Here is a 26,758-nt window from a genome sequence, read left to right as displayed (position 1 = left end):
GGTTTTAACCTGGCTGTATATGTGGAGAGAGGAGACAGGTGGTTTTAACCTGGCTGTATATGTGGAGAGAGGAGACGGGTGGTTTTAACCTGGCTGTATATGTGGAGAGAGGAGACGGGTGGTTTTAAACTGGCTGTATATGTATATGTCTATTTTTATTTGGTTTTTATCTTGGACTTTTGCCTGTTGAGGAGACAGTGTTTTTCTCCTGGACTGTGGTTTTAGCTGTTGCCTTTAAGGAGCAGCGAGTGCGAGAGTGAGAATGTGAGTGAAAGTGTGAGCGAGATAGAGAGAGAGACTGGCATGTTAAAACTTCTTCAGGATCGGTGTGTCCCCTGCGGGACGGTTGAGCTAACGTAGGCTAATGCGATTAGCATGAGGTTGTAAGTAACAAGACAATTTCCCAGGACATAGACATGTCTGATATTGGCAGAAAGCTTACATTCTTGTTAATATAACTGCACTTTCCAATTTACAGTAGCTACTATAATGAAATAATACCATGCTACTGTTTGAGGAGAATTCACAGTTTTGAACATGAAAAGTTATTAATAAAAATATTAGGCACATTTGGGCAGTCTTGATACAAAATATTGAACAGAAAGGCAATGGTTCATTGGATCAATATCCACTTTGCACATACCCTGCTGCCATCGAGTGGCTAAAATCTAAATTACACCTGGGCTGGAATAATACATTATGCCCTGTCTCTTACATTTCAAAGATGATGATACAAAACAACTGTTGTTTTTTTCTTTGTATTATCTTTTACCAGATCTATTGTGTTATATTCTCCTTCATTCCTTCCACATTTCCACAAACAAAGTGTTTCCTTTCAAATGGTACCAAGAATATGCATATCCTCGCTTCAGGGCTACAGGCAGTTAGTTTTGGATATGTCATTTGAGGTGAAAATTGAAAATAAGGGGCGGATCCGTAAGAGGATTTATTAAAGTACAGATCCACTCAGATGCTGTATAGAAAGATGGACAGATATATATGGAGGGCCTGTGAAACATAGCAGGGATAAAAAGAAAGAGGAGACTGTGATAACTAAGATAGATAGATGTAAAGGGGGAGATTGAGCTGCAGAGAGAGAGAGATGAGGGAAGGAAATGAAGGGAAGAGGTGAAGAGGGGAATGGAAGGTAATGTCAGTGGAAGAGTGACACGGACAGACTAGACAGGAGGAAGACAGGCAGAGTTGAGTCGGACGAGGAGAATGCGTGCATGATAAGCCAGAATGACACAAATGTCACATACTCTCTCTTTCTCTCTCCCTCTCTCTGCCTTTCTCTCTCTCCTACAGGGCTGAAACCTAGTGGAATTATCTCTACCTTTCTGAATCCTTTCCTTGTCAGTCAGGAGTCACAGTTCCCACCATGGGGAATAAAGACAAACTGCTTGCATCCAGCACCCCAATACTGACCACCTCTCTACCCCTGCAGAGTGACCCCCCCCCCACCAGGAGCACAACCACCAGTGCTACAATTGTTCCAGTGAGAGATTACAACCGCATCCAATGGGATTTAATGAAATCTAGAGGTTTGGGGTGTTTATGCCAGTGTAACAGCTTGTAGAGGACCTTGAGCTTCGGGGGATGTTTCTCCCTGGAAGGAAATACTCAACTGTGACGCTCCTCCAGAAAACTACATGAGATTGTGGTACACGGGTGGATTTATCGGCTGTACATCCTGTCTAGATTATGAGACTTTACTCTGCTCACTTCAAAGTTCTGCGTCTGTTCCAGACCGGTCCCTCAGCAGAACCAAGTAGTTGACAGTCCCCCCTTGGGAATCCCGCCTTCTGTGGGCTTATTTTTTAAAGGAACAATTTTCCCTCCACTTTTCACTTTTTCTGGTCATCCTCCTTTCCCCCCACCTCTTCACCCATTGACGAGGAATATATTATGAAACAAGTCTATTCTTCCTGATCCTCCGTTGGTGACAGAGAGAGAAGAGGGACAAACTGCCCTGAATAGATAACGAGGAAGGAGAGAGGTAACGGAGAAGAGAAGGAGATAGGGAAACAGGTAGAGAGAAAGAGAGAGAGAGAGAGAGAGAGAAGAGATAAAGATAATTAACTGAGATTTGTCAGAATCCTTCTAGAGACGTCCTGCCTCAGCCTAATTTAGCCTGTCTGTCTGAGATCTGCTGGAAGCTGCTTGGTTGGTTGGCTGCTTGGTTGCACGATGGAAGAAGCAGAAAAAGAGGCAGAATTCTGACCAGGGGGGGCAGCTGAGCACTAGAGGAGGGTAAAAGGTCCCGCTGTACACCCCTGGACCGGAACTGGATGGCTCTTAAACAGACAGACAGTAAACTGGGAGGCATTATAAACAAGCATTACAAACAGACAGTCATCATTGTCATTCCAGACTGTGTGTGTGTGTGTGAGAGAGAGAGAGAGAGAGAGAGAGAGAGAGAGAGAGAGAGAGAGAGAGAGAGAGAGAGAGAGAGAGAGAGAGAGAGAGAGAGAGAGAGAGAGAGAGAGAGAGAGAGAGAGAGAGAGAGAGAGAGAGAGAGAGAGAGAGAGAGAGAGAGAGAGGGAGAGGGAGATAGGGGTATAGAAGAGAGAAGCAGTCAGTCCTGTGTTGGGTTTGGTGCTGCCTGTCTGCCTGACGGGGACTGAGAGCGAGCGACGCAGCAATTAGAGGATCTGACTGCATCCCCCTCAGCCTCCGCTGGCAAGACGAGACAGAAACAAACAAACAAGTAGGGGGACTGCTACTAGAAGGGAAGGACAGGTTAGATAGAGGTAGTGACAGCAAGCGTGAGAGAGAGGGAAGGAAAGAGAAAAGTAGACAGTGAAAAGGAGAGGGATAGAGAACAGGTGTCTGAAATCCCCTTCATCTGCTTGTCATTTTCTCTTCTGTTTCCCCCTCTTCTTCTGGGAGAGGTATTGGATTTAGACAACGGTACTCGGAGCCGTCGAGGCCTTCCGCCGGCCCAGAGGGAAGGAAACGAGGGAAGGAAAGGGAAGGAGGGGGGCCCTTTTGGATTGAAACAGACACATTTTTCAACCCTCGTGTTTCATTTGACCAAGAGGCTCCTTCCACGTCTATAGCTCTACTGAGGAGAGGGAGAGGGAGAGAGATAAAGAAAGGGAAGAAGACAGCACAACACCTTTTCTTTTCCTCCTTCTGTCTTTTACTCTCTACTTTTGTTGAGGGTGTCTGAAGATTTTTTCTATCCTCAGTTGTTGCTTTTTCTCCTCACCTCCAAAAGGAATATTGTTGCCTAGCTATCACAGTTCAAGTACCAGAATCTTCCATCTTTGTCCTCTCTCTCTCTCTCTCAGCCCCCCACCCCTTCTCGGAAACAATCCGGAATGCTGTGACAGCCCCACAAGTCCCCCTCCGCGGTAGACGCATCCCCCCTCGTCCCTGACCCCCCACCAGTGGATTCCATCTCCATGCCCGTCGAGGGCTGTGCTGACTGGCTACCACACACATATATGGTACACCGCTTCTGATATCGTCTGACTCATTCTGTAAGTAGGACTCTTCTTTACCTGTATTGTGTGTGACTGTTTATATGTACATGTATGTATCGTCTGACCGTACTTAGTTAATATCATGCTCTGTTTCCCAGCCACAGCATTTTTCCGCAGCATTGGTTTTACACTGCCTTCAAAGCGACGCGACTCTGGTTGCCTTTTCTGCCTCAGGTGGAGGCACTTTGTGTGTGTGTGTGTGTGTGTGTGTGTGTGTGTGTGTGTGTGTGTGTGTGTGTGTGTGTGTGCGTGCGTGTGTGCGTGCGTGCGTGCGTGCGTGCGTGCGTGCGTGTTTGTGTGTGTGTGTGTGTGTGTGTGTGTGTGTGTGTGTGTGTGTGTGTGTGTGTAAGAGTTGCAGCAGAATCAGAGTGGTGTGAGAGTAGGAACTGCATTTATGTGTATGTGTTGTTTTTGTGTGTGTAATGTGTGAGCGAGTACTGTAAGTCTGCCTGGGGTTCATTTGGACTAATTAGTGAAGTGTAAACTGCTTCTCAGAGCAGTTTTGGGTTCTTTGTCAGTGCATGCATTTATTAGAAGGAGAGAAAGATGAAGACCAGAATGTGGAGAGAAGAGAGAGAGGGAGAGAGACAGAGAGAGAGGGGGAGAGAGGGAGAGAGAGAGGGGGTGGGGGCTAGGGAGGCAGGAAGGGAGGAGAGAGAGAGAGAAAGAGAGGGGGAGAGAGAGGGGGTGTGAGGGAGGGTGGGTGGGGGAGAGAGAGAGAGAATAGAGAGAGAGAAAGTGAGCGAGCGAGAGCGTGATTGATTCTGTTTTTCTCTGTCTGGCTAGCTCTGGGGCTTATCCACTTGCTTTCCAGTGTCCAGTTTACTATCAATTTCACTCATCTGTGCTAGCCTGCTGTTTCTATGTGCAATATTTCCAACAGACTGAGCCTCTCAAAGAGCTAAAATATCTCCTGCATGCTTCAAGAGTGTGTATAGTGTCAGTTTCCCTCTTGTGTGTGCCATTGTTTCCAGTTTACAATGTTATCTTTAGATTATAGGCTTGACAAACATGGCAGCACCCTACTGTTTGTCCATGTTCCCATAGCCCATCCATCTCCACAGGCTTCCAACACATCTTTATACAGTCCCCAATCCACCCTTCCCTGCCCTGCACTGGGAAACGCTCAATCAAGATAGTCCCTTCAAACAGACCAATGAACTGTGAATAACGCCATTACACGCACAAATCTCTCCCGCCACAGAGAGAGGAGAAGGTGGGAGGGAGAGGTAGAGAGAGAGAGAGAGAGAGAGAGAGAGAGAGAGAGAGAGAGAGAGAGAGAGAGAGAGAGAGAGAGAGAGAGAGAGAGAGAGAGAGAGAGAGAGAGAGAGAGAGAGAGAGAGAGAGAGAGAGAGAGAGAGAGAGATGATGGAGTGAGTGAGGGATGGAGGGGAGAGAGGAAGAGAGAAAGAGGCTGAGGTATATGCAGAAGGAGAGAGGGAGGATGGATAAATAGATGGAGGAAGGATGCAGAAGGAACGAGGTAGAGGGATAGAGGAGCCTGTAGGGTCTGTGGAGCAGGAAAAGACCTCTGCTTCATGCGACCACGCTGATGGGCTTAGTAAGGCCCTGCATTGTTCACACTGTTGGTCAGCCCAGGAGAATTAAGATGACTAAATAATACCATTACTGCAGAAGCACAGAGATAACATAACACTGATTTCCTTTCTCTGCTCCAGAATAGGCTGGAGAGGACAGGAGGAGTGAGCTTCAGTGTGTTGCGAAAGGGATGTCATAATGGCTTTATATACAGTGCATTCGGGAAGTATTCAGACCCCTTGACTTTTTCCAAATTGTGTTACGTTACAGCCTTATTCTAAAATGGATTTAATTGTTTTTCTCCCTTCATTAATCTACACACAATACGCCATAATGACAAAGCAAAAACAGGTTTTTAGAAATGTTATGAAAAAAATATGATTATTTTTAAACATTTACAGTATTCAGACCCTTTACTCAGTACTTTGTTGAAGCATCTTTGGCAGATATTACAGCCTTGAGTCTTCTTGGGTATGACACACCTGTTTGACACACCTGTATTTGGGGTGTTTCTTCCATTCTTCTCCACAGATCCTCTAAAACTCTGTCAGGTTGGGTGGGGATAGTCACTGCACAATTATTTTCAGGTCTGAGATGTTCACTCAGGTTCAAGTCCGGGCTCTGGCTGAGCCACTCAAGGACATTCAGAGACTTGTCCCGAAGCCACTCCTGCGTTGTCCTGGCTATGTGGTTAGAGTCATTGTTCTTTTGGAAGGTGAACCTTCTCCCCAGTCTGAGGTCCTGAGCACTCTGGAGAAGGTTTTCATCAAGGATCTCTCTATTTTTTGCTTCGTTCATCTTACCCTCGATCCTGACTAGTCTCCCAGTCCCTGCCCCTGAAAAACATCCCCACAGCATGATGCTGCCATCAACATGCTTCACCATAGGGATGGTGCCAGGTTTCCTCCAGATGTGACGCTTGGCATTCAGGCCAACGAGTTCAATCTTGGTTTCATCAGACCAGAGAATCTTGTTTCTCATGGTCTGAGAGTCCTTTAGGTAACGCCAAGCGGGCTGTCATGTGCCTTTTACTGAGGAGTGGCTTCCGTCTGGCTACTCTACCATAAAGGCCTGACTGGTGGAGTGCTGCAGAGATGGTTGTCCTTCTGGAAGCTTCTCCCATCTCCATAGAGGAACTCTGGAGCTCTGTCAGTCACCTTCCTGACTAAGGCCCTTCTTCCCCGATTGCTGAGTTTGGCTGGGTGGCCAGCACTAGGAAGAGTCTTGGTTGTTCCAAACTTCTTCCATTTAAGAATGAGGGAGGCCACTGTGTTCTCTACGGACAATTCCTTCAACCTCATTGCTTGATTTTTGCTCTGATATGAACTGTCAACTGTGGGATCTTATATAGACAGGTGTGTGCCTTTCCAAATCATGTCCAATGAATTGAATTTACCACAGGCGAACTCCAATCAAGTTGTAGAAACATCTCAAAGATGATCAATGGAAACAGGATGCACCTGAGCTGAATTTCGAGTCTTATAGTAAAGGGTCGAAATACTTATGTAAATAAGGTATATATATATGTATATACATATTTTGTAATACATTTGAAAAAAATCTTAAAAACCTGTTTTCACATTGTCATTATGGGATATTGTGTGTAGATTGATGAGGATTCCTTTTTATTTAGTACATTTTAGAATTAGGCTGAAAAGTAACAAAATGTGGAAAAAGTCAAGGGCTCTGAATACTTTCTGAATGCACTGTATAATGCATACACAATGCTGTCATAACAACTGACATGACCATGTACCCTTGTACCTCTCACTTCTGACAGTGTTATGTACTGTAACTAGGTTGGCACGTGGTTTGACATGTATACAGTGACATGTAGCTAAGACCAAGGCTTCATTCTTTTGGATCCATTATGGGATAAATTAGATTTTATAGCCAGGGCCCCAGGTTTGGTCTGGTGGTGATAGTTGTAGTAGTATTAGAGTTTATAACCAGGGCCCCAGGTTTGCTCTGGTGGTGATAGTTGTAGTAGTATTAGAGTTTATAACCAGGGCCCCAGGTTTGCTCTGGTGGTGATAGTTGTAGTAGTATTAGAGTTTATAACCAGGGCCCCAGGTTTGGTCTGGTGGTGATAGTTGTAGTAGTATTAGAGTTTATAACCAGGGCCCCAGGTTTGCTCTGGTGGTGATAGTTGTAGTAGTATTAGAGTTTATAACCAGGGCCCCAGGTTTGCTCTGGTGGTGATAGTTGTAGTAGTATTAGAGTTTATAACCAGGGCACCAGGTTTGGTCTGGTGGTGATAGTTGTAGTAGTATTAGAATTTATAACCAGGGCCCCAGGTTTGCTCTGGTGGTGATAGTTGTAGTAGTATTAGAGTTTATAACCAGGGCCCCAGGTTTGCTCTGGTGGTGATAGTTGTAGTAGTATTAGAGTTTATAACCAGGGCCCCAGGTTTGGTCTGGTGGTGATAGTTGTAGTAGTATTAGAGTTTATAACCAGGGCCCCAGGTTTGCTCTGGTGGTGATAGTTGTAGTAGTATTAGAGTTTATAACCTGGGCCCCAGGTTTGGTCTGGTGGTGATAGTTGTAGTAGTATTAGAGTTTATAACCAGGGCCCCAGGTTTGGTCTGGTGGTGATAGTTGTAGTAGTATTAGAGTTTATAACCAGGGCCCCAGGTTTGCTCTGGTGGTGATAGTTGTAGTAGTATTAGAGTTTATAACCAGGGCCCCAGGTTTGCTCTGGTGGTGATAGTTGTAGTAGTATTAGAGTTTATAACCAGGGCCCCAGGTTTGTTCTAGTGGTGATAGCAGTGGTTGTAGTAGAGTTTATAACCATGCTCTCAAGGTTTGGTTTTGTTCTGATTGTAGTAGTATTAGAGTTGATAAACATGCTCCCCATGGTTGGTCTGGTGGTGAAAGTAGTAGCAGTATTAGAGTTTATAGCCAGGGCCCCAGGTTTGGTCCGGTGGTGATTTCAGCAGTATTGGAGTTTATAACCAGGGCCCCAGGTTTGGTGTAGTGGTGAGATTATTAGTATTAGAGTTCATAAACAGGGCCCCTGGTTTATAGCCAGGGTCTCAGGTTTGGTCTTGTGGTGATAGTAGTAATAGTTTTAGAGTTTACGTCCAGGGCCCCAGGTTAGGTCTGGTGGGGAGTGTAGTAGTTGTACTAGAGTTTACAGCCAGGGCCTCAGGTTTGGTCTGGTGGTGAGAGTAGTATAAGTATTAGAGTTTATAACCATGCTCCCCAGGTTTGCTCTGGTGGTGAAAGTAGTAGCAGTATTAGAGTTTATAAACAGGGCCCCAGGTTTGGTCTGGCGGTGAAAGTAGTAATATTAGAGTTTATAACAAATGCCTCAGGTTTGATCTGGTTGTGATAGTGGTATTAGAGTCTATAAACAGGGCCCCAGGTTTGGTCTGGTGGTGATAGTGGTATTAGAGTTTATATCCAGGGCCCCAGGTTTGGTCCGGTGGTGATAATAGTAGTATTAGAGTTGATAAACATGCTCCCCATGGTTGGTCTGGTGGTGAAAGTAGTAGCAGTATTGGAGTTTATAAACAGGGCCCCAGGTTTGGTCTGGTGGTCATAATAGTAGTAGTATTCAAGCTTTTAACCAGGGCCCCTGGTTTGGTCTGGTGGTGATAATAGTAGTAGTATTCAAGCTTTTAACCAGTGCCCCTGGTTTGGTCTGGTGGTGATAATAGTAGTAGTATTCAAGCTTTTAACCAGTGCCCCTGGTTTGGTCTGGTGGTGATAATAGTAGTAGTATTCAAGCTTTTAATCAGGGCCCCTGGTTTGGTCTGGTGGTGATAATAGTAGTAGTATTCAAGCTTTTAACCAGGGCCCCAGGTTTGGTCTGGTGGTGATAATAATAGTTGTATTAGAGTTTATTGACAGATTCCCAGGTTTGGTCTGTTGGTGATAGTGGTAGTAGTATTGGAGTTTGTAACCAGGTTCCCAGGTTTGGTCTGGTGATGATAGTAGTTGTATCAAATCAAATCAAATGTATGTATATAGCACTTCGTACATCAGCTGATATATCAAAGTGCTGTCCAGAAACCCAGCCTAAAACCCCAAACAGCAAGCAATGCAGTTGTAGAATCACGGTCAAATAATAGTAATCACAGTGAACAGGTCAGGGTTCAATAGCAGCAGGCAGAACAGTTGAAACTGGAGCAGCAGCACGGCCAGGTGGACTGGGGACGACAAGGAGTAATCATGCCAGGTTGTCCTGAGGCATGGTTCTCGGGCTCAGGTCCTCCGAGAGAGAGAAAGAACCAGAAAATTAGAGAGAGCATACTTAAAATCACACAGGACACTGGATAAGACAGGTGAAGACAGGAAGACCACGTCAGTGACTCAACCCACTCAAGTGACGCACCCCTCCTAGGGACGGCATGGAAGAGCACCAATAAGCCAATGACTCGGCCCCTGTAATAGAGGCAGAGAATCCCAGTGGAGAGAGGGGAACCGGCTAGGCGGTTCGTTGCTCCAGTGCCTTTCTTTTCACTTTCACACACTCCTGGGCCCGACTACACTCAATCATAGGACCTACTGAATAGATGAGTCATCAGTAAAGACTGAAAGGTTGACACCGAATCTGCGTCTCTCACATGGGTATCAAATCGAATCAAATTGATTAATATAGCCATTCGTACATCAGCTGATATCTCAAAGTGCTGTACAGAAACCCAGCCTAAAACCCCAAACAGCAAGCAATGCAGGTGTAGAAGCACGGTGGCTAGGAAAAACTCCCTAGAAAGGCCAAAACCTAGGAAGAAACCTAGAGAGGAACCAGGCTATGTGGGGTGGCCAGTCCTCTTCTGGCTTTGCCGGGTGGAGATTATAACAGAACATGGCCAAGATGTTCAAATGTTCATAAATGACCAGCATGGTCGTATAATAATAAGGCAGAACAGTTGAAACTGGAGCAGCAGCACGGTCAGACCATTCTGAAAAAATGGAGCTCTATAGGAGAAAGCCCTGCCTCCAGCTGTTTGCTTAGAAATTCTAGGGACAATTAGGAGGCCTGTGTCTTGTGACCATAGTGTACGTGTAGGTATGTACGGCAGGATCAAATCGTAAAGATAGGTAGGAGCAAGCCCATGTAATGCTTTGTAGGTTAGCAGTTAAACCTTGAAATCATACCTTGCCTTAACAGGAAGCCAGTGTAGGGATGCTAGCGCTGGAGTAATATGATCAAAGTTTTTGGTTCTAGTCAGGATCCTAGCAGTCGTATTTAGCACTACCTGAAGTTTATTTAGTGCTTTATCCGGGTAGCCGGAAAGTAGAGCATTGCAGTAGTCTAACCTAGAAGTAACAAAATCATGGATTAATTTTTCTGCATCAATTTTGGACATAAAGTCTGATCTTTGCAATGTTACGCAGATGGAAAAAAGCTGTCCTTGAAACAATCTTGATATGTTCGTCAAAAGAGAGATCAGTCTCTAGAGTAACGCCAAGGTCCTTCAGAGTTTTATTTGAGACGACTGTACAACCAACAAGATTAATTGTCAGATTCAACAGAAGATCTCTTTGTTTCTTGGGACCTAGAACAAGCAATTCTTGTTTTGTTTAAAAGTAGAACGTTTGCAGCCATCCACTTCCTTATGTCTGAAACACAGGCTTCCAGCGAGGGCAATTTTGGGGCTTCACCATGTTTCATTGAAATGTACAGCTGTGTGTCATCCGCATAGCAGTGAAGGTTAACATTATGTTTTCGAATGACATCCCCAAAAGGTTAAATATATAGTGAAAACAATAGTGGTCCTAAAACGGAACCTTGAGGAACACCGAAATGTACAGTTGATTTGTCAGAGGACAAACCATTCACAGAGACAAACTGATATCTTTCCGACAGATAAGATCTAAACCTGGCCAGAACTTGTCCGTGTAGACCAATTTGGGTTTCCCATCTCTCCAAAAGAATGTGGTAATCGATGGTATCAAAAGCAGCACTAAGGTCTAGGAGCACGAGGACAGATGCAGAGCCTCGGTCTGACGCCATTAAAAGGTCATTTACCACCTTCACAAGTGCAGTCTCAGTGCTATGATGGGGTCTAAAACCAGACTGAAGCATTTAGTATACATTGTTTGTCTTCAGGAAGGCAGTGAGTTGCTGCGCAACTGCTTTTAAAAAAATGTTTGAGTGGAATGGGAGATTCGATATAGGCCGATAGTTTTTTATATTTTCTGGGTCAAGGTTTGGCTTTTTCAAGAGAGGCTTTATTTCTGCCACTTTTAGTGAGTTTGGTAAACATCCGGTGGATAGAGAGCCATTTATTATGTTCAACATAGGAGGGCCAAGCACAGGAAGCGGCTCTTTCAGTAGTGTAGTTGGAATAGGGTCCAGTATGAAGCTTGAAGGTTTAGAGGCCATGATTATTTTCATCATTGTGTAGAAATATAGTACTTAAACACTTGAGTGTCTCTCTTGATACTAGGTCCTGGCAGAGTTCTGCAGACTCAGGACAACTGAGCTTTGGAGGAATATGCAGATTTAAAGAGGAGTCCATAATTTGCTTTCTAATGATCATGATCTTTTCCTCAAAGAAGTTCATGAATTTATTACTGCTGAAGTGAAAGCTATCCTCTCTTGGAGAATGCTGCTTTTTAGTTAGCTTTGCGACAGTATCAAAAATAAATTTTGGATTGTTCTTATTTTCCTCAATTAGGTTGGAAAAATAGGATGATCGAGCAGCAGTGAGGGCTCTTTGATACTGCACGGTGCTGTCTTTCCAAGGTACTCGGCAGACCTTCAGTTTGGTGTGGCGCCATTTCCGTTCCAATTTTCTGGAAGCTTGCTTCAGAGCTCTGGTATGTTCTGTATACCAGGGAGTTAGTTTCTTATGACAAATGTTTTTAGTTTTTAGGGGTACATCTGCATCTAGGGTATTGCGCAAGGTTAAATTGAGTTCCTCAGTTAGGTGGTTAACTGATTTTTGTCCTCTGACGTCCTTGGGTAGGCAGAGGGAGTCTGGAAGGGCATCAAGGAATCTTTTGGTTGTCTGAGAATTTTTAGCATGACTTTTGATGCTCCTTGGTTGGGGTCTGAGCAGATTATTTGTTGCGATTGCAAACATAATAAAATGGTGGTCCGTTAGTCCAGGATTATGATGAAAAACATTAAGATCCACAATATTTATTCCATGGGACAAAACTAGGTCCAGAGTATGACTATGACAGTGAGTAGGTCCGGAGACATGTTGGACAAAACCCACTGAGTCGATGATGGCTCCGAAAGCCTTTTGGAGTGGGTCTGTGGACTTTCCCATGTGAATATTAAAGTCACCAAAAATTAGAATATTATCTGCTATGACTACAAGGTCCGATAGGAATTCAGGGAACTCAGTGAGGAACGCTTTATATGACAGTAGCTATAAAAAGTGATTGAGTAGGCTGCATAGATTTCATGATTAGAAGCTCAAAAGACAAAAACATAGTTTTTTTCCCGTAAATTGACATTTGCTATCGTAAATGTTAGCAACACCTCCTTATAACCAGGGCCCCAGGTTTGGTCTGGTGGTGGTAATAGTAGCATTAGAGATTATAACCAGGGTCCCCTGATTGGTCTGGTTGTGATAGTAGAAGTAGTAGAATTAGAGCTTAAAAGAAGGGCCCCAGGTTTGGTGTGGTGGTGAAAGTAGTAGTTTTAGAGTTTTTAACCAGGGCCCCAGGTTTGGTCTGGTGGTGACAGTAGTAGTTTTAGAGTTTTTAACCAGGGCCCCAGGTTTGGTGTGGTGGTGAAAGTAGTAGTTTTAGAGTTTTTAACCAGGGTCCCAGGTTTGGTGTGGTGGTGAAAGTAGTAGTTTTAGAGTTTTTAACCAGGGTCCCAGGTTTGGTGTGGTGGTGAAAGTAGTAGTTTTAGAGTTTTTAACCAGGGCCCCAGGTTTGGTGTGGTGGTGAAATTAGTAGTTTTAGAGTTTTTAACCAGGGCCCCAGGTTTGGTGTGGTGGTGAAAGTAGTAGTTTTAGAGTTTTTAACCAGGACCCCAGGTTTGGTGTGGTGGTGAAAGTAGTAGTTTTAGAGTTTTTAACCAGGGCCCCAGGTTTGGTGTGGTGGTGAAAGTAGTAGTTTTAGAGTTTTTAACCAGGACCCCAGGTTTGGTGTGGTGGTGAAAGTAGTAGTTTTAGAGTTTTTAACCAGGACCCCAGGTTTGGTGTGGTGGTGAAAGTAGTAGTTTTAGAGTTTTTAACCAGGACCCCAGGTTTGGTGTGGTGGTGAAAGTAGTAGTTTTAGAGTTTTTAACCAGGACCCCAGGTTTGGTGTGGTGGTGAAAGTAGTAGTTTTAGAGTTTTTAACCAGGACCCCAGGTTTGGTGTGGTGGTGAAAGTAGTAGTTTTAGAGTTTTTAACCAGGACCCCAGGTTTGATGTGGTGGTGAAATTAGTAGTTTTAGAGTTTTTAACCAGGACCCCAGGTTTGGTGTGGTGGTGAAAGTAGTAGTTTTAGAGTTTTTAACCAGGACCCCAGGTTTGGTGTGGTGGTGAAATTAGTAGTTTTAGAGTTTTTAACCAGGGCCCCAGGTTTGGTGTGGTGGTGAAAGTAGTAGTTTTAGAGTTTTTAACCAGGACCCCAGGTTTGGTGTGGTGGTGAAAGTAGTAGTTTTAGAGTTTTTAACCAGGACCCCAGGTTTGGTGTGGTGGTGAAATTAGTAGTTTTAGAGTTTTTAACCAGGGCCCCAGGTTTGGTGTGGTGGTGAAAGTAGTAGTTTTAGAGTTTTTAACCAGGACCCCAGGTTTGGTGTGGTGGTGAAAGTAGTAGTTTTAGAGTTTTTAACCAGGACCCCAGGTTTGGTGTGGTGGTGAAAGTAGTAGTTTTAGAGTTTTTAACCAGGGCCCCAGGTTTGGTGTGGTGGTGAAAGTAGTAGTTTTAGAGTTTTTAACCAGGGCCCCAGGTTTGGTGTGGTGGTGAAAGTAGTAGTTTTAGAGTTTTTAACCAGGACCCCAGGTTTGGTGTGGTGGTGAATCATCATCTCATATGTATATACTGTACTCTATACCATCTACTGCATCTTGCCTATGCTGTTCTGTACCATCACTCATTCATATATATTTATGTACTGTACATATTCTTTATCCCTTTACACTTGTGTGTATAAGGTAGTAGTTGTGGAATTGTTAGGTTAGATTACTCGTTGGTTATTACTGCATTGTTGGAATTAGAAGCACAAGCATTTCGCTACACTCGCATTAACATCTGCTAACCATGTGTATGTGACCAATAAAATTGGATTTGATTTGTTCTAAACTGAATCTCCATTCTCTACTCCTCTTATCTCAATGTTCTACAATGAATCCTGTGTGCCTAGCTAGCCATGTGTTCCATGTAGCCGGTCTTGGCAGCGTTGACATATATTTCCGCTAAGTTGACCTTGCAGTTTAAAACGTAATAAAAGCAGAACTCCCAGCCATGTTGTGCATCGATATGTCCACGCTCCTCTGGATGCTGATAAATGGTGTTCTCTCCCAAGGGAGAGTAGAAAAACCAATAGGTTGCAGAACTACAGCACAGAGTGGTTAGCTTTTGTAGAGCACAGTAAACCTACTACTGGAATATCAGGGCCGAACCCATATCTCTCATAGTAACTAATAATAGCGCTGAACTTGAAACCCCTGACTTGACGGCTGATTGGACCTACACCTGTGCTTCTCTCAGCAGAAGCTACAATTAGTCAGTAGCATTAAAGGCTCGGTCTGAGAAGACTCCTGGTAAAAGCAAGTTGGAACAAAACACACATCACACGCGACATAGCAAGGGTGTTCACAACCACTCGACTGGTGTTAGGGTTAGGGCCTATAAAACCAACACATCACACTTGTACATGGTAACTCAACACGCTATTGACCGTGACATTGATTTTCCAGTCAGCCCCATCTACTTAGAAGAGGTTAGCTGAGCCTTTACTTACAGTGTTTTTCCATGTACAGGACTGTCGTGTATTGTAAAAAGCAAAGCATTAATGTTATGTGGTGTAATGGCTCTATGTAGAACTTACTTTTACTGTAGCCTCTAACACAGTGTTATTCAAAGCCTGTGTTGCGAAGGGGGATCTGCAGTGGGGTCTGAAAAAATGTAGTCCCCAGAAATTCTGTCTTAATAAATGGGGTCCCCAGAAATTCTGTCTGAATAAATGGGGTCCCCAGAAATGTTGTCTAAATAAATGGGGTCCCCAGAAATTCTGTCTGAATAAATGGGGTCCCCAGAAATTCTGTCTGAATAAATGGGGTCCCCAGAAATTCTGTCTGAGTAAATGGGGTCCCCAGAAATTCTGTCTGAGTAAATGGGGTCCCCAGAAATTCTGTCTGAGTAAATGGGGTCCCCAGAAATTCTGTCTGAATAAATGGGGTCCCCAGAAATTCTGTCTGAATAAATGGGGTCCCCAGAAATTCTGTCTGAGTAAATGGGGTCCCCAGAAATTATGTCTGAGTAAATGAGGTCCCCAGAAATTCTGTCTGAGTAAATTGGGTCCCCAGAAATTATGTCTGAATAAATGGGGTCCCCAGAAATTCTGTCTGAATAAATGGGGTCCCCAGAAATTCTGTCTGAATAAATGGGTTCCCCGCTGAAAAAGTTTGAATAACACTGATCTAACCTCTCCAGCTGAGACCCACAGACATCAGCCAGTGTATGAATCACTGCTTCACTAATGTTAAAGAGTTCACGAGGGACACCAACCCAAACCCTGCAGCATACAACTCATGATTAGCCAGTCGATCTAAAGATCAGCTCTCTAGTTTGTACAGTTAATTAAAGCTTCACAGGGGGTGATGTTGTTTGTTCATTCACTGGGCTTCAGTGTAGTTGGCACACACACAATGAAATGTGAAATTAAAAGAATGTCTTAACATCCAGTCTAAACACGTTGTAGATGATCCCAGGTTTGTATGTAATCTAGCAACGTCTCGATCCCTGTCTTCAGCAGGCATGATCATAATAAATCACCTAATCCGGTAAGGGACATGATATCTACACAATACAGAGATAACTAGTGTAAGAGCTACAGAGGAATTAAACCTCTGTGCTTCTACACCTGCATTGCTTGCTGTTTGGGGTTTTAGGCTGGGTTTCTGTACAGCACTTTGAGATATCAGCTGATGTACGAAGGGCTATATAAATAAAATTTGATTGATTGATTGAAACCTAACAGCACAAACGATCCTACAGTTTGACTTGATGAGGTGGACACTAATTGCTCTACCCTTTAATATTAGGCTTTGTGCTTTTCTCTGTACTGTACTGCACTGCACTGCACTACCAACCTCCTGCCTGCTGCCTCCTGTCTGCCAGTGGCACCAGCGCGATGCGAGGCCGTCCAGCCCATCGGCCCATATAAAAGCCCAGCTCCTCATTGCCTAATGGAGCAGAAGGAATGGGCATGTTTGTATAGCTGGCTGTCAGCTCCTGGCTGGCATGTCGTGCTCAGGGAGAGACTAGAGGGAGGGGGGAATTGGGGGATGGGCATTAGGGTGCACCACCCGGTGACATGTTGCTCCCTCCTGCCTGGGTTGTGTGGTCCATCTACCGTAAAGTAAAGTGAAGGCTGCTAATAGCCTTATCTGTTAATGTAGTCATTACAATTATATCGCTGATGGTCTTTGGGTGGGTGTCTCTGTGTGTGTGTGTAAAAGGGGTTACTATGCTGTTAAAGAGTAGTGCGTCCTTCAGACTTGCAGTAGTATAATAGGTTTATAAAGGACTGTAGGCAGTGGTTCTCTCTGTTACAATTCATAGAACAGATCAGTATCAAATCAGTTTAATCAGGTTTTAGAATAATATTAAACACGGTTTACTACTCAGGTGACACAGTCCAAGTCTGAGATAATAGGTTTGGTGGGAAGACCATGTTACCGTGGCATACAGGCCTACAGCAGTAGCATCAATGGTTACAGCCCAGAGAGTTCCATTATCTCTGGATGGATTGGAAACGGCTGGTCACTGGGATCACTTGGGTAAAGACATAGAGAGGTTCATGAGTCTAATTTCAGTTCTAGGAGGAGAGAATGGGTAGGCCTAATGTGGTGAGAGAGTCATGTTAAAAGGATTCATTCTGGGAGGAGGTCCTTCTGTAGCTCAGTTGGTAGAGCATGGCGCTTGTAACGCCAGGGTAGTGGGTTCGATTCCCGGGACCACCCATACGTAGAATGTATGCACACATGACTGTAAGTCGCTTTGGATAAAAGCGTCTGCTAAATGGCATATATTATTATTATTATTATATTAGGAGGACTACAGAACATCCAAGCCTATCCAAATCACCCCAAGATTAAACAGCCTTTATTGTAATGGGATTTGTATGTTTGAAATAAAAAAACAGACATTAATTGGCAGTTTATTATTTGATTCCATACTGGTCTTCATAAGGGTCCAGCTGGTTATCTGAGGTCCTGGCCCAGAGAGGAGAGAGTGGGCTGGTGAAGGGCATTGGGTATAATAGCGTGTTGTTTTGGTAGCGGGCGGCTGGCTGGCTGCTCATTAGCTCCATGTCAGTCAGTGTTCTGAGTTCTGACCACAGGGGCTAGGTTATGTCACAATGTCACTGTTGCGTCTGCTAGTGTGGCTTCGCTACTCAGTTTGTTCCAACTGGTTTTTCAGAGCAATGCTTTTAGTGGAATCAGTCAATAGATTGGTTACTTAGAGCATCATTAGCTAATGTGGTGAAACCATTGGAAAGTCAGCTGAAGCCATGCATCTTCATATTGACTAAAGACCTACCAAGTCCCATCAGATCTGTATTGAAGAGAGCGGAAATAGAAGAACATACTAAGGAAGGGCTAAGAGGTTGATTTCAGACTGCAAAAAAATGAGATTTTGAACTGAAAGTGATAGTAGACCTCTGCTGTTACCTGAGTAGATGACAGACTGTGGCTAATAGCTGTACTCATTATGTGGCCCAGAGACATCATCTTTCTCCATCATTATTCACAGCTTCACTTCTCCTCTCCTCCACATCTCTCCTCCTCCTCTTCCCCTCAGGAATCACTTAGAGTCAGATCTCATGCTGACCACCAATCCTCATGGTAAACTACTGTACATTCTTTAATGAAAAAAGGATTGAAATGGCCTATGGCTTTATGCACTCACATGGCCACAAAGCTACAAACCCAAGGATGTACACCTTGTGGTAATTTCAATGGTTATAATGAAAAGCCTTTAAGAATGTTTGCTTCCACTGACGCACTTCAGCATCACTTGGCTTCATCCTGTTTTGTTTGACAAGTGTTATTCCTTGTGAGATCTCGAGGCGCTCGGTAACCCCGGTCTCGCTACGTTTTTGCTCTTGAACACTGAGGCCACACTGATGAGTCACTCCAATCAGGGGCTATTTAGCAAACACCACTGGTTGTACCAGGGAGCCTGCAGTGCCACTACACCTCCAGTTCTATTGAAGTGGTAGAACAAAACCTAATGGATTGCCTTTCTCTAATGCTTTTCCTGAAATGTACCTTTCATGACCTTTCATGAGATGGAGGTAACTCACCCTAGTTATAATGGAGTGGTGTAATGATAATAATGCTGGATTGTATTATACAGGCATTACAGGTCTCAAAACAGTTGATACATAATATGGGCTATGCGGGCGGTTATCTCAATCCATTTACTACCACAAATACAATCTAAACTCGACTGTGTGTTCGCAGGTGTGAGTCAAGGGATAGATGGAGATGGACTGATAATGTGTGTGTGTGTGTGTGTGTGTGTGTGTGTGTGTGTGTGTGTGTGTGTGTGTGTGTGTGTGTGTGTGTGTGTGTGTGTGTGTGTGTGTGTGTGTGTGTGTGTGTGTGTGTGTGTGTGTGTGTGTGTGTGTGTGTGTGTGTGTGTGTGTGTGTGTGTGTGTGTGTGTGTGTGTGTGTGTGTGTGTGTGTGGCTGCAGAGGGAGTGTGTGTTGGTAAGCCTGGGTCATCAATGCAGTGTTCTCCTGCCTGGAAGAAAAACTAATCGATTTGTTTTGTCAAAACATCAGTGAGCACATGTTGGGACATGTAGAAAACCTGCTGTGCAGGTTGGATGCATTGGATGCATTTCTTCCATGTAGGACAGTGACAGTATTGATTAATGATGCTGGTATAGAGGTATCCAGTATCAGTTGATTAATGATGCTGGTATAGAGGTATCCAGTATCAGTTGATTAATGATGCTGGTATAGAGGTATCCAGTATCAGTTGATTAATGATGCTGGTATAGAGGTATCCAGTATCAGTTGATTCATGATGCTGGTATAGAGGTATCCAGTATCAGTTGATTAATGATGCTGGTATAGAGGTATCCAGTATCAGTTGATTAATGATGCTGGTATAGAGGTATCCTGTATCAGTTGATTCATGACGCTGGTATAGAGGTATCCAGTATCAGTTGATTAATGATGCTGGTATAGAGATATCCAGTATCAGTTGATTAATGATGCTGGTATAGAGGTATCCTGTATCAGTTGATTCATGACGCTGGTATAGAGGTATCCAGTATCAGTTGATTCATGACGCTGGTATAGAGGTATCCAGTATCAGTTGATTAATGATGCTGGTATAGAGGTATCCAGTATCAGTTGATTCATGATGCTGGTATAGAGGTATCCAGTATCAGTTGATTAATGATGCTGGTATAGAGGTATCCAGTATCAGTTGATTAATGATGCTGGTATAGAGGTATCCAGTATCAGTTGATTAATGATGCTGGTATAGAGGTATCCAGTATCAGTTGATTAATGATGCTGGTATATCTGTCACGTCCTGATCTGTTTCACCTGTTCCTGTTATTGTCTCCACCCCCTCCAGGTGTCGCTTACTTTCCCCAGTGTATTTGTCCATGTGATTCCTGTCTCTCTGTGCCAGTTCATCTTGTATGTTAGTCAAATACACCAGCATGTTTTTCCCATTCTCCTTTTGCTATTATTTTTTTCAAAATCTTCATGGTTTTGACCCCTGCCTGACTCTGGACTACTTTCCCACCTGCCTGATCATCCTGCCTGCCCTGACCTTGATTCTGCCTGCCCTTCGGTACCTTTTGGATTCTGAACTGGTTTTTGACCCTTTTCCCTGTCCGCGACCATCCTCTTGCCTTACCTTATTAGATTAATAAATATTGAAAGACTCCAACAATCTGCATCTGGGTCTCACCTTGTGTAATGGTAGGTATCAGATTCACGATGCTTGTATAGGAGTATCCAGTATCAGTTGATTCATGATGCTGGTATGGAGGTATCCAGTACCAGTTGATTCATGTTGCTGGTATAGAGGTATCCAGTATCAGTTGATTCATGATGCTGGTATAGAGGTATCCAGTATCAGTTTATTCATGATGCTGGTATAGAGGTATCCAGTACCAGTTGATTCATGATGCTATAGAGGTATCCAGTATCAGTTGATTCATGATGCTGGTATAGAGCTATCCAGTATCAGTTGATTCATGATGCTGGTATAGAGGTATCCAGTATCAGTTGATTCATGATGCTGGTATAGAGCTATCCAGTATCAGTTGATTCATGATGCTTGTATAGAGGTATCCAGTATCAGTTGATTCATGATGCTGGTATAGAGGTATCCAGTACCAGTTGATTCATGATGCTATAGAGGTATCCAGTATCAGTTGATTCATGATGCTATAGAGGTATCCAGTATCAGTTGATTCATGATGCTTGTATAGAGGTATCCAGTACCAGTTGATTCATCATGCTTGTATAGAGGTATCCAGTATCAGTTGATTCATGATGCTATAGAGGTATCCAGTATCAGTTGATTCATGATGCTGGTATGGAGGTATCCAGTATCAGTTGATTCATGATGCTGGTATGGAGGTATCCAGTATCAGTTGATTCATGATGCTGGTATAGAGGTATCCAGTATCAGTTGATTCATGATGCTGGTATAGATGTATCCAGTATCAGTTGATTCATGATGCTATAGAGGTATCCAGTATCAGTTGATTCATGATGCTATAGAGGTATCCAGTATCAGTTGATTCATGATGCTATAGAGGTATCCAGTATCAGTTGATTCATGATGCCAGTATCCAGTATCAGTTGATTCATGATGCTGGTATGGAGGTATCCAGTATCAGTTGATTCATAATGCTGGTATAGAGGTATCCAGTATCAGTTGATTCATGATGCTGGTATAGAGGTATCCAGTACCAGTTGATTCATGATGCTATAGAGGTATCCAGTATCTGTTGATTCATGATGCTGGTATAGAGCTATCCAGTAGCAGTTGATTCATGATGCTATAGAGGTATCCAGTATCAGTTGATTCATGATGCTATAGAGTTATACAGTATCAGTTGATTCATGATGCTTGTACAGAGGTATCCAGTATCAGTTGATTCATGATGCTTGTACAGAGGTATCCAGTATCAGTTGATTCATGATGCTGGTATGGAGGTATCCAGTATCAGTTGATTCATGATGCTGATATGGAGGTATCCAGTATCAGTTGATTCATGATGCTGGTATAGAGGTATCCAGTATCAGTTGATTCATGATGCTGGTATAGAGGTATCCAGTACCAGTTGATTCATGATGCTATAGAGGTATCCAGTATCAGTTGATTCATGATGCTATAGAGTTATACAGTATCAGTTGATTCATGATGCTTGTATAGAGGTATCCAGTATCAGTTGATTCATGATGCTATAGAGGTATCCAGTATCAGTTGATTCATGATGCTGGTATGGAGGTATCCAGTATCAGTTGATTCATGATGCTGGTATAGAGGTATCCAGCATCAGTTGATTCATGATGCTTGTATAGAGGTATCCAGTATCAGTTGATTCATGATGCTATAGAGGTATCCAGTATCAGTTGATTCATGATGCTGGTATGGAGGTATCCAGTATCAGTTGATTCATGATGCTGATATGGAGGTATCCAGTATCAGTTGATTCATGATGCTGGTATAGAGGTATCCAGTATCAGTTGATTCATGATGCTGGTATAGAGGTATCCAGTACCAGTTGATTCATGATGCTATAGAGGTATCCAGTATCAGTTGATTCATGATGCTGGTATAGAGGTATTACACTTACATTTAAGTCATTTAGCAGACGCTCTTAACCAGAGCGACTTACAAATTGGTGCATTCACCTTATGACATCCAGTGGAACAGCCACTTTACAATAGTGCATCTAAATCTTTTAAGGGGGGTGAGAAGGATTACTTTATCCTATCCTAGGTATTCCTTAACGAGGTGGGGTTTCAGGTGTCTCCGGAAGGTGGTGATTGACTCCGCTGTCCTGGCGTCGTGAGGGAGTGTGTTCCACCATTGGGGAGCCAGAGCAGCGAACAGTTTTGACTGGGCTGAGCGGGAACTGTACTTCCTCAGTGGTAGGGAGGCGAGCAGGCCAGAGGTGGATGAACGCAGTGCCCTTGTTTGGGTGTAGAGCCTGATCAGAGCCTGGAGGTACTGAGGTGCCGTTCCCCTCACAGCTCCGTAGGCAAGCACCATGGTCTTGTAGCGGATGCGAGCTTCAACTGGAAGCCAGTGGAGAGAGCGGAGGAGCGGGGTGACGTGAGAGAACTTGGGAAGGTTGAACACCAGACGGGCTGCGGCGTTCTGGATGAGTATAGATAGTATAGTATAGTATAGGTATCCAGTACCAGTTGATTGATTATGCTATAAAGGCATCCAGTATCTGTTGATTTATGATACTGTTATAGAGGTATCCAGTATCAGTTGATTCATAATGCTTGTATAGAGGTATCCAGTACCAGTTGATTCATGATGCTATAGAGGTATCCAGTACCAGTTGATTCATGATGCTGGTATAGAGGTATCCAGTACCAGTTGATTCATGATGCTATAGAGGTATCCAGTACCAGTTGATTCATGATGCTGGTATAGAGGTATCCAGTACCAGTTGATTCATGATGCTATAGAGGTATCCAGTATCAGTTGATTCATGATGCTTGTATAGAGGTATCCAGTACCAGTTGATTCATGATGATATAGAGGTATCCAGTATCAGTTGATTCATGATGCTGGTATAGAGGTATCCAGTACCAGTTGATTCATGATGCTGGTATAGAGGTATCCAGTACCAGTTGATTCATGATGCTGGTATAGAGGTATCCAGTATCAGTTGATTCATGATGCTGGTATAGAGGTATCCAGTACCAGTTGATTCATGATGCTATAGAGGTATACAGTATCAGCAGTACTTGACTTGGGTAGGAGTTCACCGGAGCTGAGTACCGGCACCTCAAATGTTCTACTGCAGCTAAATATAAACAGTACCTGCACCCAAAATCTGTACCGGAACCTATTTCAGTCTAAGTCAGTCACTGAGTATCAGTTGATTCAAGTTATTGTTATAGAGGTATACAGTATTCGCAATACTATACTCAGTAGATCTATAGGAGAAATCGATGGTACAGTATCTTGGGGTAATATTGGATATCCAGTGCCTCGTGACAGAGGAAGTGGGAAGGCCTATCAGCCATTTTTGTTATACCCTGATCTGTGTCACCTGTATAGTGCTTGTCTCCACCCCCCACCAGGTGTCTCCCATTTGTTCCTGTTATTCCCTGTGTGTTTATACCGGTGTCTTCTGTCTGTCAGTTCGTCTTGTCTTGTCAAGTCAACCAGCATTTTTTCCCCGTGTTCCTGTTTTTCCTAGTCTCTGTCTTTCCTAGTGTCTGTTTTTCCTAGTCTCTGTTTTTCCTAGTCTCTGTTTTTCTAGTCTCTGTTTTTCATAGTCTCTGTTTTTCATAGTCTCTGTCTTTCCTAGTCTCTGTTTTTCTAGTCTCTGTTTTTCCTAGTCTCTGTTTTTCCTAGTCTCTGTTTTTCCTAGTCTCTGTTTTTCCTAGTCTCTGTTTTTCCTAGTCTCTGTTTTCCTAGTCTCTGTTTTTCCTAGTCTCTGTTTTTCCTAGTCTCTGTTTTTCCTAGTCTCTGTTTTTCCTAGTCTCTGTTTTTTCTAGTCTCTGTTTTTCCTAGTCTCTGTTTTTCAGTCTCTGTTTTTCCTAGTCTCTGTTTTTCCTAGTCTCTGTTTTTCATAGTCTCTGTCTTTCCTAGTCTCTGTTTTTCTAGTCTCTGTTTTTCATAGTCTCTGTTTTTCATAGTCTCTGTCTTTCCTAGTCTCTGTTTTTCTAGTCTCTGTTTTTCCTAGTCTCTGTTTTTCCTAGTCTCTGTTTTTCCTAGTCTCTGTTTTTCCTAGTCTCTGTTTTTCATAGTCTCTGTTTTTCCTAGTCTCTGTTTTTCCTAGTCTCTGTCTTTCCTAGTCTCTGTTTTTCCTAGTCTCTGTTTTTCCTAGTCTCTGTTTTTCTAGTCTCTGTTTTTCCTAGTCTCTGTTTTCCCTAGTCTCTGTTTTTCAGTCTCTGTTTTTCCTAGTCTCTGTTTTTTCTAGTCTCTGTTCTTCAGTCTCTGTTTTTCCTAGTCTCTGTTTTTCCTAGTCTCTGTTTTTTCTAGTCTCTGTTTTTCCTAGTCTCTGTTTTTTCTAGTCTCTGTTTTTCCTAGTCTCTGTTTTTTCTAGTCTCTGTTTTTCCTAGTCTCTGTTTTTCCTAGTCTCTGTTTTTTTCTAGTCTCTGTTTTTCCTAGTCTCTGTTTTTCATAGTCTCTGTTTTTTTCTAGTCTCTGTTTTTCCTAGTCTCTGTTTTTCAGTCTCTGTTTTTCATAGTCTCTGTTTTTCCTAGTCTCTGTTTTTCATAGTCTCTGTGTTTCATAGTCTCTGTTTTTCCTAGTCTCTGTTTTTCATAGTCTCTGTTTTTCCTAGTCTCTGTCTTTCCTAGTCTCTGTTTTTCCTAGTCTCTGTTTTTCCTAGTCTCTGTTTTTTCTAGTCTCTGTTTTTTCTAGTCTCTGTTTTTCAGTCTCTGTTTTTCCTAGTCTCTGTTTTTCCTAGTCTCTGTTTTTCATAGTCTCTGTTTTTTCTAGTCTCTGTTTTTCATAGTCTCTGTTTTTCCTAGTCTCTGTCTTTCCTAGTCTCTGTTTTTCCTAGTCTCTGTTTTTCCTAGTCTCTGTTTTTTCTAGTCTCTGTTTTTTCTAGTCTGTTTTTCAGTCTCTGTTTTTCCTAGTCTCTGTTTTTCCTAGTCTCTGTTTTTTCTAGTCTCTGTTCTTCAGTCTCTGTTTTTCCTAGTCTCTGTTTTTCCTAGTCTCTGTTTTTTCTAGTCTCTGTTTTTCCTAGTCTCTGTTCTTCAGTCTCTGTTTTTCCTAGTCTCTGTTTTTTCTAGTCTCTGTTTTTCCTAGTCTCTGTTCTTCAGTCTCTGTTTTTCCTAGTCTCTGTTTTTTCTAGTCTCTGTTCTTCAGTCTCTGTTTTTCCTAGTCTCTGTTTTTCCTAGTCTCTGTTTTTCCTAGTCTCTGTTTTTTCTAGTCTCTGTTTTTCCTAGTCTCTGTTTTTCCTAGTCTCTGTTTTTCCTAGTCTCTGTTTTTTCTAGTCTCTGTTTTTCCTAGTCTCTGTTTTTCAGTCTCTGTTTTTCCTAGTCTCTGTTTTTTCTAGTCTCTGTTCTTCAGTCTCTGTTTTTCCTAGTCTCTGTTTTTCCTAGTCTCTGTTTTTTCTAGTCTCTGTTTTTCCTAGTCTCTGTTTTTTCTAGTCTCTGTTTTTCCTAGTCTCTGTTTTTCCTAGTCTCTGTTTTTCATAGTCTCTGTTTTTTCTAGTCTCTGTTTTTCCTAGTCTCTGTTCTTCAGTCTCTGTTTTTCCTAGTCTCTGTTTTTCCTAGTCTCTGTTTTTCTAGTCTCTGTTTTTCCTTCTCTGTTCTTCAGTCTCTGTTTTTCCTAGTCTCTGTTTTTCCTAGTCTCTGTTTTTTCTAGTCTCTGTTTTTCCTAGTCTCTGTTTTCAGTCTCTGTTTTTCCTAGTCTCTGTTTTCCTAGTCTCTGATTTTCCTAGTCTCTGTTTTTCAGTCTCTGTTTTTCCTAGTCTCTGTTTTTCCTAGTCTCTGATTTTCCTAGTCTCTAGTCTCTGTCTTTCCTAGTCTCTGTTTTTTCTAGTCTCTGTTTTTCCTAGTCTCTGTTTTTTCTAGTCTCTGTTTTTTAGTCTCTGTTTTTCTAGTCTCTGTTTTCCTAGTCTCTGTTTTTCTAGTCTCTGTCTTTCCTAGTCTCTGTTTTTTCTAGTCTCTGTTTTTCCTAGTCTCTGATTTTTCTAGTCTCTGTTTTTCCTAGTCTCTGTTTTTTCTAGTCTCTGTCTTTCCTAGTCTCTGTTTTTCCTAGTCTCTGTTTTTTTCTAGTCTCTGTTTTTCCTAGTCTCTGTCTTTCCTAGTCTCTGTTTTTTCTAGTCTCTGTTTGTTCTAGTCTCTGTTTTTCAGTCTCTGTTTTTCCTAGTCTCTGTTTTTCCTAGTCTCTGTTTTTTCGAGTCTCTGTTTTTCCTAGTCTCTGTTTTTCTAGTCCTACCAGTTTTGACCCTTTGCCTGCACTGTCACTGTACCCACCTTTGACCTATCTGGTATTGTGGGGTACAAAACGCAAGATCTAGTATCCCCAGATTGACTTCATCTAGGTATATACTCTAGTTATATGGTCATACATACACACACAGGTACACAGACACAGGTACACGGACACAGGCACCCACAGCCAATAGCCTACAGCCAAACAATTTATAATCAAATCAAATCAAACTTTATTTTTCACATGCACCGAATACAACAAGTGTAGACCTTACCGTGAAATGCTTACTCACAAGCCCTTAACCAACAGTGGAGTTCAAGAAGAGTTAAGAAAAATTATTTACCAAATAGACTAAAGTAGAAAACAAGAATAAAAAGTAACACAATAACAATAACAATAACAAGGCTATATACATTACTGAGTCAGTGTGCATGGGTACAGGTTAGTTGAGGTAATTTGTTCATGTAGGT

The 26,758-nt window shown here is 42.8% G+C and overlaps 1 protein-coding gene across 3 annotated transcripts in view; it reads left to right on the top strand.

Annotated features, from left to right (window-relative positions):
• LOC118375003 (glutamate receptor ionotropic, kainate 5-like) overlaps positions 1–26,758 on the top strand; it is a 205,458-nt gene that overhangs the window by 22,175 nt on the left and 156,525 nt on the right. Inside the window, exon 1 of one of the 3 annotated variants that reach the window (XM_052490067.1) lies at positions 3,386–3,488. The exons of the other annotated variants lie outside the window; for them this stretch is intronic. The gene's annotated coding sequence lies outside the window, so the exon portion shown is untranslated. Of the gene's footprint in view, positions 1–3,385; positions 3,489–26,758 lie in introns of those variants that run through there. 3 annotated transcript variants of the gene reach the window in all.

Source organism: Oncorhynchus keta, chromosome 31, assembly GCF_023373465.1.
Source record: "Oncorhynchus keta strain PuntledgeMale-10-30-2019 chromosome 31, Oket_V2, whole genome shotgun sequence".
Lineage (NCBI taxonomy): Eukaryota > Metazoa > Chordata > Actinopteri > Salmoniformes > Salmonidae > Oncorhynchus > Oncorhynchus keta.
Note: the sequence above shows the minus strand (reverse complement) of the source record. Positions and strands in the feature narration are given on the sequence as shown.